The sequence below is a fragment of the Marmota marmota genome, unplaced genomic scaffold, assembly GCF_001458135.2.
Source record: "Marmota marmota marmota unplaced genomic scaffold, marMar, whole genome shotgun sequence".
Lineage (NCBI taxonomy): Eukaryota > Metazoa > Chordata > Mammalia > Rodentia > Sciuridae > Marmota > Marmota marmota.
The window spans coordinates 58504765-58517991 of NW_025999900.1; the positions used below are offsets into that span (position 1 = coordinate 58504765).

A 13227-nucleotide genomic window follows, 5' to 3' on the forward strand; every position below is an offset into this window, starting at 1 on the left:
CCCGCACCCCTGGCCTTCAGAACTGCCGGGCTCCTCACTTCTCCAGGCCGAGGCTGCGCCCCTCTTCTGGGAAGCCTACTAGAATCTTCTGCAAAGCAGACATTTTCTCCTTGTGAGCTTAAGTGTGGCTTGAGCCTGGACGCTCTTAAAGCCAGCACCTTAGGTGAGGAGCTTAAAGTCCATGATTCATCTCAGCAAAGGCCTCCACTACCAGAGGGTGTGGCAGAGCCCATCAATGGCCATTTCCCCTGAGAGCAGAACCTGGCTCTGTGCAGGTAGCAGTGTCCCCAGTCCCATGGATGAATCACGATTGTTCCAAGACAGTTGGGACAATCCCACCCTCTTGGTCAGTGACTCTTCTAGCAGCGGGATCGTAGCCTAGTTTTGTTCAAGGAGCTGTGCGGAAATTCTGCTGGGATGTTCCCAGGAAGGACTTTCTTCCCTAACAAAACAAGAGAGGTAGGGAAGAAAATGACTCCTAGGCCCAGTCCCTGTATTTGACCTGGAGGACTTGATTCTTGGAGCAGTGGTAGCCTTCTTGTGACCACGAGTTTGACAGAGAATGATAAAATGAGTTTGACAGTCTTCTGGGTTCTTGACAGCTTCTGGGTTCTTCACAGTCATTGAGCTACAGAACCAATTCTGGGTATGCCCACTCCAGCCTATTTGTTAGATAAAGATTGGAAGTTCTGGAGGTTTAGCCAGTATTAGTTGAGTTTTCTGTTATGTGCTGTTGAAATGGTTCTTAGGCCTGACTGAGAGACTCTCAAGAGTTTTAGCCAAGGCTCTGGTCTTACCCCAGACCAATGAGCTCAGGCCTTGGGAACTGGAGCCAGGCCCAGCAGGGTTTGGGGTCTGTGGGGGTCTAGCCTGCGGCCGGGGCTGGGAGCCACTGCTCTAGGTCAACGTCAGGAGGCAGCTCTGCATCCCACATGGGGACTGCCAGGGGCAGCGAGACCTCAGAGTCACCTTATACCTGGTGCTTGGTCTTGATTAGTTTTTAAAGCGATTTCAGCAGCCGTTTTTGTTTATTGTGAAGAAGTCCAGGCTGGGAAGCGAGAGGCCGGGGTCAGCGTTTCCAATCGGCCACAAGCTCCCACTTCCTCTTTCAGGTCCCCATTTTACCATCTGTCAAAAGGCAGGGTGGTCTGGAGCCTGCCCTCGGGCACTCCCACCCTGCGGGGCCACCTGTGCAGCCCGCGGGTCCCCCAGCCTCTGGCCTGGGCCTGGCCCCAGCCTCTTCCCGGCCTCTGTGAGGCCGAGGCCCCTGCAAGGTCTGAGGCGGCCAGATCTGCCTTCAGCGGGTGGGGACGGTGCTCGGCCCAGCAACAGGAAGACGCCCTGATCTCTCCAGAGCTGGGGTCTGCTTTTACCCACCCCCGGGGCAGGGCAGGGCCTTGGTCCAGGTGCCACTGAACTAAGCAGAAGTGTCAATGTCCAGTGCCACAGCATCGTGGGGTCCCATGCGAAGGTGTCCGTTAAAAGTGGAGGGCAAGAGGGAAGAACGCGGACCAAGAGTCAGGGACTGAGCTATGATCTCCATTCCAGTGCAAGGATGCTGTGTGACCTTGGCTAACTCCCTGTCCCTCTCTGGGGCTCAGCTTTCCCATTGCAAAAAGAAGACTCCAGGCTACAAGTTTTCCAGGGCTCTTTGGTTCTAAGGTGACCTGTTCGACATGCCCTCCGCAAACCAGAGCTTAGCGTGGGACACTGGAACAGGGAAGCAGGTAAAGGTGGACGGATGGAGGGCTTGATACCAGCCACCCTAGGGCTACTTTCAATTCTGCTATTTGCTAGCTGTGTGACCTTGGGCAAGTCACCTCCTGGTTCCAGTCCCCTGGTTCGTGGAAGGAAGGTGAGCTGCTTCCACCGGCCGAGGGAGACATGCAGGAGCAAAGCAGTGTGTAGGTGGCTTGTGGGGGGAGCCGCGGTTAACGGGACCCACAGCCCCACCCCAGGCCCTGCAGCCTGGACCCACAGGCAGAGGTCTGCTGGGGAGGATTGGGTACCCAGGATGGCTGCAGTGTGCACGCCACCTCTGCCCCTCTCCCAGCCATGTCCCTCAGCCTGTTTTCTGGTGGGACGTCTGGGGAATGACCTCCTCCCCCGAGGCTCTAACAACCGCGCACACCGGCCCCATCCAGGGAGCCCAGCCCCACGGCCAGGGCCAGGCCCGGCCAGAGCTGGAGGAGAGGAGGAAGAACCATCGTTCAGTGCGGGTTTCTAATCCCAGCCACAGCCCTGCCAGGGTCCTGCTTCTCCACCCATTTCACAGAGGCAGAAACCGAGGCCCCCCCCTTGGAAGAGCAGTGGCCACGGAGGGCCCAGGAGCCGTTCTGACCACCTCACATGTTATTCAAGGAACCCCATGGGAGCTATCCGCCCCCAGGGGAAGTGGGGGCCCTGCAGTCCACACTTGGGTGCTGCAAGAAGGTGACCGGAACTCCTGGAAGGACCGGCCAGCCCTGAGCACCCCCTGCTGGCCCCTGGCTTGGGGGCAGCACTCACTGCGCGCCCGCTTGCCCTGGGAAAGGGCTATTTTAATCCCAATCTGCCTCCCAGGGGTTCCCCCTGGCCACTGGCCGGGACTCGGGGCTGGAAGGAGGCCAGCCTCAGCAGGGCCTTAGAAACCGAGCCGTGCAGCATAAAGAGCCGGGTAAACTGAGGCCGGGGGAGGGGCAAAGCACCACGGGGTCCATCACCAGGAGCCACCCTCTCCAGAGACAGGTGCCCGTTTCACAGATGGAGAAATGGACAGTCCAGGGCGCCTGCAGCTAGGGACCGGGGACCTGGACGACCCTGGAGCTGACTCCACATGAGGCTTCACGACCTGCCCGTGCAGCAGCTCCAGTGGCCCCAGGAGACGTCCTCAGGGTGTCCCTGGAATGTGCCACCAGCCCTAGCTACAGAGGACCGTGAGGAGGAGCGTCCCCCCTGCCATAGCCTGGGCACTCACACTCACCTCCCCTGCGACTCTGCCTCCCCTCATGGTGACAGTTGCTGAGTCTTCATTTTGTACCAGAGGAGGCTGGAGGTGGCGACCTGCCCAAGGAGCCAGAGGCCAGGGCCTCAGCGGGAAGGGCCAGCGCCCCGGGGCCCAGGGTGGATCGGCCTCCTCAGAGGCGTGTGTCCAAGGGCTCCTCATGTCCTGCTGCTCTGGCTGCCGGCAGTGGGCCTGCCTCCCTCTAGGATCCAGAAATTTCTGCAGAGCAGGACGGCGTCACCTTTGTGTGTGACCCTAGGACCTACCCAAGGCCAGGTACACTGTGGGTGTTCAATAGCTGCTGGGTGGACCGTGAGTAAACCATGGAGTCATGATGAGGATCACGCCTGCGGAGGCCACCCTTCACCTGGCAGGGTGGCCATGACCGTGTGGCCTGGTGCCCCACTGCCCAGAGTCCAGCCCTGCTCTGCCATCTACTGGCTGCATGAGGGACAGCAGGTCGCCGACACCCTGCCTCGCTTTGCCACCTGTGGAGACAATAGTAGCATCTGGCAGCTGTTTTCAGAGGAGGTGAGCTCACAGTGTGAGCAGCATAACGCCCCTAATGGCCCCCAAGGTGCAGCGACTCTCTGCCCTGACCCCAGAAAGCAGGTGACAAGGGTCAAACCGTCCCTGCCTGGAGGCTGCACAGCCAGCCCATGGCAGCCTTCAGGGAGGCTGAGTGAGGGTGGGATTCTCCTGGGCTCTCCTCACAGAAAACAAGCCGAGCTGGAGCCAGCTCCAAGGCCTTCCTTGGACAGCAGGGACCGTGTCTCCCAGGCCACAGGTCCCAAGGTCAGGCACAAGGTCAGGGATGGGGGAGCTGGGAAAGCACGCCACCTCCCTGGAGCCTGCCTGAGTATAGGCTGCACCTGTCCGAGGGTCCTCCTGCCCCCTCCACCCTCCTGCGCTCAGGATCTGCTGCCCTGGAACTTTGGAAGGACCTGGTCCACCCCACGCCTCTCAATCCTGGGCCTGGATTTCTGCATGAGGCCACCACTTACAATGACAAGACGGGCCTCTCAGGGAGCCCGTGGTCCCTTAGCGGTACAGGGTACCTAAGTGTGCGGGGCCTCCAGTGAAGGCAGGGCCCAGGGTTCAGAGCCACTTGCCACCCTCAGAAATGGTAGCAGTGAGCGGGTTGCCGTGGCCTTCCCTGCACGATTCCATGAGAAGGTGGTGTTGCCCCCATCCTGCAGATGGGAAGACGGAGGACACCCAGGGAGAAAGTGGCAGGGAGAGAGGGCAGTGTGCCTGACTTCCGGCTCTCATCTCAGGTAGCTAACCGCAGCTTTCAGCTGTTTTTGAAGATTTAAGTAAAGGCTGGAGCCAAATTGGAGAATGGATATATATATACATACACACACACACACACACACACATATACGTTTAAAAGACTGAAGATGAATGGATATTATATACACACATGTATATATAGTGATTTATGCTCCTACGTATGTTTGCAGCTTGAGCCATCTACCATATAACATAATTCCTTATATAATATTTATTCAGTCCTCCTCTATGTTTGTGGGTTCCGTGTCCAGGCATTTAAACAACATGGATCAGGAATATCCAAGAAAAAGAATTGTTCCAACGACTCTGAACATGCACTGACTTTTTCCCTGTTATTATTCTGTGAGCAACACACATAACAACTATTCACGTAGCGTCCAGGTTGAATGCACCATCACGGGTCACCTGGAGATGGTGGGGGGTGTCCGAGGATCCACAAGGATCTGGGCAGACACCCTGACGTCTCATACAGGAGACTTTTCCCCAGATTTGGATATCTGCCGGGAGGTCCTGAAACCAACGCCCCACAGATACCAAAGGATGAATATACACGATACACATCAGACATGCCATCTGCAGATCAGTTGCAGGATTTTCAGGGTCTCTCAAAAGTCACGTGGCCCTAGCCAGAGGCAGTCCTGAGAGCTGGCTGCTTGGGCTACCTGGGGACACAGGAGGAGGAGGGGAATCGCCACGGCTGTCCTTGGCCCCAGTACCAGCCCTGTTCTGTTCAGTGCCCCGTCCTGCTGTCAAAACCCATCTTTCTAATCCACCAGCCCCAGACCAGAGGGGTCCTTCCAGTTGGGACTGTGGATGTAGACAGCCAGGTCCTGGGTCCCTTTGCTTTAACGCCTAAACAATAAAAAATATGCTGGTACCTGTGGGTCCCTGGCAGGGTCCTAGCTGCTGCCTTGGGCGGAAGCCTTTGACCTCTCAGTACCCGGGAGCATCAGCTTCTCATGTGCAGATGGGGAGACAGAGGTGCAGAATGTAAGGGGCAGAGGGGCTCCGACTGCATCTGCTGGTCCCTCTTTTCATCTGACCCTCTGAACATGGCAAGGGGTTAGTCACTTGACCCTAAACCTCGCCCCACAGGAGGTTTCTGCCCTGGTAGAGGACAGGGCCCCCCAGCCCTCGGCCCCCAGGAAGGGCTCCAGTCAAAGTCCCGGGTGGCCTTGGCAGGGGCCAGAGCTGACAGGCCTCTGTCCAGGGCCTCACTGCTACTGAAGAACCTAACATGCCCTCCCAGTGGCCGATGGAAGACTCTTGCACGCTGGCTTTGGATGCCAGGCCTTGGAAGAAGAAGGTGGGCCAGAGTCACCAGAGGACCCAGGACTCTACTCAGGCTGCAGACCCCACCATGCCAGGTCCCTTTGTCCTTTGTATGGAGAGAAACTGAGGCACCGAGAGAGGGTGCACCCAGCCCGAGGTGGACCAGCCAGACCCAAACCTGTCCAAACCTGGCTCCGCTCCCACTCCAGCACGACCCAGGCCCCGCCCATTGTACAGAAGGGGAAACTGAGGCCAAGGCTCCAGCCGAATGGAGCGCCCTTGGCTTCCCCTTGCTCACCCAAAGCTGGGTGGCCCTCCGCGGAGTCTGGGACCCTGACAGAGAGCTAGGTGGCTTGTTTGTTTATTGGCCTGCCAGGAACCCAGGAAGCTGCCCAGAGAGAGAGCCAGAGGAGAGAGGGAATAAATAAAACCATGAGAAAGTCTCTTTTCTGTGTCCTGCACAGAGCCACAGCCTCAGGCGGTGCCCGGGAGCAGCATGTGGAAGACATGGGTGGCCGCCAAGTTTCCGTCCTGTTTCTCTGGGCCCACGCCGTTGAGCAACAGGCCTGCAGGTCACCTTCCTCTCAGCCTCCTGGGTGGAGGGGCCCTTCCCTGCCTCCTGGCCCTGCAGGGACTGGCCCTCGTCCCAGGCCCCTGTCCTCCCTGCAGCCAGACCCATCAGTGTGGCTCAGACACATTCAGTGCTGGACACAGCATTCCAGGCCCCTGACCCAGTTTCTGCCACGGCTCTAGGAATGCCAGGCTCTGCCAGCTATGCCAGCGGCCAGGGGTGGCAGAGATGGGTGGGCGGGGCTGGCCCGTCCACCTCTGAGCCTCCAATAACAACAGTGGCTGTGCCCACCCCTTCCAGCTCCCCAGCCCAAGTGCCCTGCCTGGCCTTGTTCTGTCCATGGGCAGCGCGAGGCTCTGGACCCTCTTCCTGGCCCCCTGGGTGGCAGGACACAGGGGCCTGGGAGCAGGTGGGAAGGCTCAGGCGAGGCAGGAGAGCCCTCCCAGCACCCCAGCGCAGGCCTGGCCGGGAATCTTCTAAGCTAGACCCCTCCCCAAAGCTGAGGCCCCTTCCTGTCCTCTCCCCTCCCCCCTCTGGGTTTGGATCTTTCCTTCTCTTCTCCCTGCTTTCCCTCTCTCCTCTCTCCTCCTACCTTTCCTGTCCTGTGTTCCTTTCTTTAAAATAAAGCCCGAACAGGAACTCGGGTTAGGAATCCGGCGACTACTTCACCACCGGCTCCTCCAGCCTCCGTGTCCACCCCAAGCACGTGGACTCCGTTTATATTCCTGAGCACTGATTATTCCAGAAGATGGTGTTGAGGGGAGGGACCTAGAGATGCAGAGAACTCTGTGACAGCCGCCACCTCCAGGCAGCCTGGCCTTGGCAGCTCAAGTGGAAGGCCATTGGGCGGGCCTGGGGTATTTTTGTGCCTCCTTCTGAAAGGCTCTTTTAGGTCCTGCCTGTGCTCGATATATGGGCACCTCATGATGCCGGGGCAGTGCCAGGGACATTTCAGCTGGGGGCACGAAGGTGCTGATTCCCACTGCCCCGGCCCCCAGAGAGGCCAGAGGAGGTGGTGATTTAGAAGGTAGGCCCTGGAGGCTCAGAGGCCAGAGTTCGAATCCTGCCTCCAATACCTTGTAGCTGTCCAGCCTCGGGCAAGACTCACCCTCTCATAACCTCTGTTTCCAAATCTGAAAAATGGGAGCAGCAATCATCTCTAGCTCCTGGCGACTTTGAGAAGAGTCAACAAGAGGATTCACCACAAGTGCCTGGGCCGCTGCCTGGTCGTCCTCTGTGCCCAGTGGCCGCTCCTGGCACCGCTGGCGCTATTCCTCATTCTAACATCGCCATGGGTGCATGATGGCGGCTCCCACCCCGTGCTGCCAGGAGGCCCCCCGCCCTGGCCTGTCTGTGCACAGAGGAAGCAGGTTGGGTGGCACTGAGGGGTCCCTGCAGCCCCTGGAGGAGGCCGCGCAGCTCGTCCCAGCTGGCTGGACCCCCTCGAATTCCCTGAAGCCTCCCCTCAAGAGAGGGGCTTTTCCTTCAGGGAGGGTCCCTCCTGCCCTGCCCAGGGCCTCAGCCAGCAGCCCCTGACATTACCTCCCCTCCCCTCCGTTGCTGCCTCCCACTCCTCGAGCCCGTCCACCCCCTGCCTTCCCCGGAGAGGCCTGGTCAGATCCACCCTCCTCTGCTCTGCTCAAACACTTCTAGAAGATGGTGTTGAGGGGAGAGACCTAGAGACACAGAGAACTTCTAGAGCATGTTCCATCTGCCCGCTTGGCCTCCCTGCAGCGCCCCTCCCACCATCATCAGGCCACTGTCTAGTCTGCTTTGTCCCGGCTGCTCCCACACCTGGCCCCTCACCCCACCCCATGACATCCCCCTGTCCTTCCGAAGGACGTCACCTCTTTAAACGTGCCCTCGTGCGTGCGTGGATGTGCACATGTAAGGAGTCTGCTCGCTTCCCTACCCCCAGCTGTGAACCCCACCTGGAGAACCCCCCTCCCTGTTTCCTCTCCTGAACCCCAAGAGGCTGCAGGTGGAGCCCACGGCACCTCGGTTACTCAGGACCCCAAACTCCTGCGCACGCACAAGCCCTCGGGGAGGCTGCGCTCACCGGAGTCCCCTGCGTGAAAGCATCTGTTTGTTCACCTGACCTGAGACCATTCCCAAAGACATTTGTCAGACACAGATATTGCCCGAGACCGGGGACCCAACAGTAGCATCAGTGACAGCCCCTTTTGCATTCTAGTTCTAGACGGTCACAGCAGAGTGCCCAGCTAAGCAGGAGTCCTTCAGAAGAACGGATAAGTACATGCAAGTTGCCAGTTCTCTGTCACCCAGACCCCAAATGAAAGTCCCCAAGGGGCCGCAGGACTCCAGAGAACTGGAGCAGACAGAGCAACCAGAGGTCCCACTGCAGGACAGCTGGCAGGTCCCCACGGGCAGGGGAGGTGGGGCTGCGTTACCTGTTAGACCGGAACCAGGGACTCGCCCAGGGGCGGTGGACAGAGCTCTCCTGAGAGTGTGAGAATTTCAGAGCCCAGAGCTGTCCCTCTGCCCTGGCCCTGCGCTTTGGGCTGCTGTGCCAGGCAGCTGGGTGACGCGCTCCTTTGAAGCAGGGAGTTTATTTCGGGCCCACCGCATGACCACTGATGGCGAGCCAAGCTATACGGTGCTCCGAATCTCAGATTTCCTGTTCGAAGACGGCACAGAGGAAGCTGCAGGGCCCCTTCCGATCCTCCGGGTGGATTAGAGCCGGACTCTCACTTGGGAGAGCATCTCGGAACGTGGGCCCTCACGTGATGTCACCAGTTGTGATCCTTGACATGGAGGCCATATATGGGTATGTTTCTGGAACTACCCAGGAGGGAGCGAGAGAGGAGAGAGATGCAGAGGGTGAGCCCCAGAGAAGCAGGGAAAGAGAACGAGAGAGGGAATTGGGAAAGAGGCAAGAGCCAGGGAGAAGAGATGGCCTCCAGACTGTCCCAGCTAGGGTGGCCCACAACACAGGGGACGGCTGGAGGGGCGGCTGAGGGAAGAGAAGGGGCTGAGAAGTCGGCACCGAAGGCCTCTGGGAAACGAAGGGTCAGTGCAGATGGCACAGCCTGGTGTTCGGAGACACAGGGTGTCCTGTTGCTGGACACTGTGGAGGGGGCAGGGGATAAAGGGTAGGACACTAACTAAGCAGTCACCACACATAAAATCATGTGGGCGAGCTCTGGGCAGAGACTCATAGGCCAGAAGGACCCCTCCCTCCAGGCCTGGGGGACACTGCCATCCCTGAGGCAGGGGGATGGCACACATGGCCACCCACGAAGCATCCAGGATGTGCCCAGGCACTGCCAGGCACTCACAGGGCCCCAGGCAAGTCAGATCACAGGCCCCAGAAGTGGGGGCCCAGAGGTGCCATGGTCTCCTCCTCTGAGTGGAAAATGATTTCCATTTCAAAGCCCCCTTCCTCTTGGAGGACATGGGATTTAGGACAACCATCAGACTCCTCCTCGACTCAAACTCAGGAAAGTTTGGGATGCCGCGACCCTCACTTCCCATGTTCCACGAGGAGATAAATCTCAGATGCCAGGTGTCCAGGGCTGAGCCAAGGTTCGCCAAGGATGGGAGGGGCATCATCAGTGCCCGGGATGTCTCCCAGCTACTCCGGCACCTGCTGTGTTGTGTACCACCCTAGCTGGGACAGTCTGGAGGTCATCTCAAGCGCATCCTTCCAGACCACGTGCTGTGGCAGGGTGGGGAGGGGCTCCGTACTGTTTGCAGATTCTCCTGGGGCTAAGACCAAGACCAGCTTAGACTGGAGACATCTCTCTGCATCTTGCTGCTTCCTGGGGCTCCTTCCTGGAGGTGAAACACAATTTCCTCTGCTCACCGACTACCACCAACACCCTCTGCAGATTTGACCTGGGGAGGGTGGGCCTGGGTCACCTCCCAGGCCCCCGTTAGGCTGCCCCCTGCTTTGCCCTCTCAGTACAAACTTCTCATATCAAGAGAGCTGGAGAAACTTGGCCTTCAAACCTTCCTGTCTCACTCCTGAACTCAGCATTTGAAAATCAAGAACCCAGCCGGGCACAGTGGGGCACCCCTGAAATCCCACAGCTCAGGAGGCTGAGGCAGGAGGATCACAAGTTCAAGACCAGCCTCAGCAACTTATCGAGGCCCTGAGCAACTCAGCGAGACCCTGTCTCTAAATAAAACATAAAAAAAGGGCTGGAGGTGTGGCTCAGTGGTTGAGTGCCCCTGAGTTCAATCTCTGGTAGAAAAAAGAAAGGAAGGAAGGAAGGAAGGAAGAAAGGAAGGGAGGGAGGGAGGGAGGAAGGAAGGGAAGGAGGGAGAAAATCAAGAATTCAAGTTGTGTGTGGAGAGTCTTGGGGACAGGAAACCCCAGGGGTGTACAGCAGGGCAGGGTTTGGCTGGGCTCACTGATCAAACTATGAACATTGTTCTGCTGCACTTGTGAAAAACCTCCAAGTAGGGGCTACCATTGCCCCATTTCACAGCTGGGGAAACTGAGGCTCAGAAGCAGCCTGTCAGTCCCACAATTGATTCATGACTGTTTGGCCCTTGAAATGCCTTAGGCCTCACGCAAAACCCTGTGCTTTCAGCCACAGCTCTGTGCGCCACGTAAAGGGCAGTGTAAATATTGGGGCAGCGTGGGAAAATTCCCTAGGGAAGAGGCTTCTGTGTTTCGGATCCCTTAGGAAAAGAACCTGCTGGGAGAACGCCCAACACACACGTATCCTGCAGACTGGCGGACAGCACTCCCTCTGCCCTCTGCCCTCTGCCCTCTGCCCCCTGCCCCCATACCAAGGAGTCTAGCATCACCGCTTCCCACTGCACACGCACCTGCTCAGGGTCCATGTGCACCTGGCTGGGGTTTCAGATGGGGCCAGCATCCCAAGCGTGAAGGGTCTCTCCAGGTGCGCATACTGGGATTAACCTTGCTGGGATCTTTCTCCTTCTCTCCCCATCGGAGACTCGGACTTCTGCTCTCAGGGCACAGGACTCATGCACGAGGCCCAGTGTCCAGAGGAGGACATCAAGTTTGTCACTGGGGCAGAGCCAAGGTCTGAGCCTCGAGCCCCGACCCCCAGCACCGTCTCCTTCACTGGGCCACACGAGAGCCGAGCCTTTCCACAGGAGGGACCAACCACAGGCCACTCAGAGATGTTCCAGGAGGTGGAGGGCCACCCTGGGCCCCTGCCCAGAACCACCCAGATCCAGGACCCCATGCTCACTCCCATCGTGAAGGGATATTGTGTTAATCAACAGCACAATGTCATAATAAATGGCTGTTTTATGCCACTGAGGACAGGGACATTGGACATATGCAGGAACCAGACCTTTCATCAAACGTTCGCTGAGAATCAGCTGTCACTCTTTCCCACACCGCTCTCCTGAGGGGGTCACAGTGGGAGAGCCTGGGCTTCCTCAAATTTCCACTTGTCTTCATTTCCATGGAGAAAAAGATTCAATCTAGTTTGGTTTGGGGATTTTTTTTTTTTTTTTTTGCCTGTTTATGGGAGAATGCAATCCTAAATCTTTTCCAAGTTCCTGAACTTCTCAGACCATAGGCTTAGCTTAGACTATGTCTCAGTTGTGATCTTTCCAACTGAAAGAGCTCTTGGCTGTTCTGGTGTCCAGAGCCCTCATTTCCCAGTTGAGGTCCAGAGAGGTGCTGTGCCTTCTCTCAGGCCACCCAGCAAATAAGGCACAAAATAACTCATACATTGAAAACTAGGCCAGTGGGAACCATGGTCCATAGAATCAGACGCCAGTCTCCTAAAATTCAAGCTCTCTCAGATAGAGGCAGGGACGGTCTCTGGGCACTGATTCAATGGAGAAGGTGAACAGTACGGCCATAGAAAGAACTGTGCTAGGATCCAGGCCTGGCCATCGTGCTGCCCTGCTCTGTCCTCGAGCCTGTCACCTCCCTCTCTGAACTGCAGTTGTTCATCTCCAAAATGAGCAAGTCAGGCTCACTCGGTGAGGGCCAGCCCTGCGTACCTGTTAGAGTTGTACTAACCGTACCTGCGCCCGCATCTACCCCAGAGACTCTGACCTAACTCATCCAGGCCCACACAGCACTGGTTTTTAATTTTTTTATTAAAAGCTTAACAGACCCCCAGTAGAGCTCAACACATCTTCACCAACTGGATACTCCAGCATCTGAATCAAAAAGAGAGTATTTCAATCACCCGGCAGCTGCCCTTTTGTCCCACCCCCGGGCTCGGCCACCCCACCGGTCCCTGGGCGCTGTTGTTTTGAACTCATGTGGATGAATCCTGCGTCCTCTTTCATTCCACAGGACACAGGGAGATTTGCCTGCGTGGGTCCACCTAGCTGTGGAGGGTTCGCTGTGATCTCTGCGTGGATGTCTCACTATGACTAGGTGACAATTTATCCACCTACTGCGGGTGGACTGGAGCCTCGGGAGACGATGAAGGGTGTGGCCGTGAACCTCTAACCCAGTGCCATCGCCGTTCCTGCGGCACACACCTGGGAGGGGAGCGCGGGGTCGGCCCTTAGCCCTGTGTTCCGTTTGGCGGTTCAGGAGGCCCGTGTGCCCGTTCGCCTCCGGTCAGCCAGGAACAGGAGGAGTTCCAGTTCCTCCACAGCCACACCACCTGGCCGTCCCTCTGTTGCACGTCCTCCATTCTGATGGGCATCAATTTGCAAGTCCATGATGACAAATTCCAGCGAACATTCGAGAAAGCCTGGCCGCAGCCATCTCTGCAGCTTTTCCCGGGTCCCCAGCTTGGCGCGAGGTTCAGAGGTGGCGCTAGGCTCCAGGTCTGTGTGAAGTCAGGAAGGAGCCGAAGACGGAGAGACGCAGAGAGAAAAGCCATACAACTGCCCGGCCTGCAGAGGAGGAGGAAGGTGGCCCACCAAGGGGTCACCCACAGGACTCGGGAGGCCCCCGGGCAATCTCTCCTGGTCCTGAGTAGAACCCGCCTGCCCCGTTCTCCAGCCCCACAGAGCCTGACTTCTCTCTGGTGCTCACTCTTCGCCTCTGCCCAATGACACGGATCGGCACTGCGTTACTGCCCGTCTCTCTCAAGCAGAATACTTCCTCCCTGGGCTCACTGCCTTCAGTACGGCCTGGCACATAGTAGGTGCTCAGTAAACCACGGTGGTGTGCTTGGGCTCA

General features: G+C 57.8%; 1 protein-coding gene and 1 long non-coding RNA gene across 2 annotated transcripts in view; one reads left to right on the top strand and one right to left on the bottom strand.

The window, feature by feature from the left end:
* Window positions 1-8665, bottom strand: part of Asb2 (ankyrin repeat and SOCS box containing 2) — a 34779-nt gene extending 26114 nt beyond the window's left edge. The window contains exon 1 of the mRNA XM_015495075.2: window positions 8534-8665. The gene's annotated coding sequence lies outside the window, so the exon portion shown is untranslated. The remainder of the gene's footprint in view (window positions 1-8533) is intronic.
* A 107-nt stretch (window positions 8666-8772) lies between these two features.
* Window positions 8773-10273, top strand: LOC125615346. The gene is made up of 2 exons (XR_007345951.1): window positions 8773-8910; window positions 9518-10273. It is a non-coding gene; the product is annotated as an uncharacterized LOC125615346 (long non-coding RNA).
* The last annotated feature ends 2954 nt before the right edge of the window (window positions 10274-13227 follow it).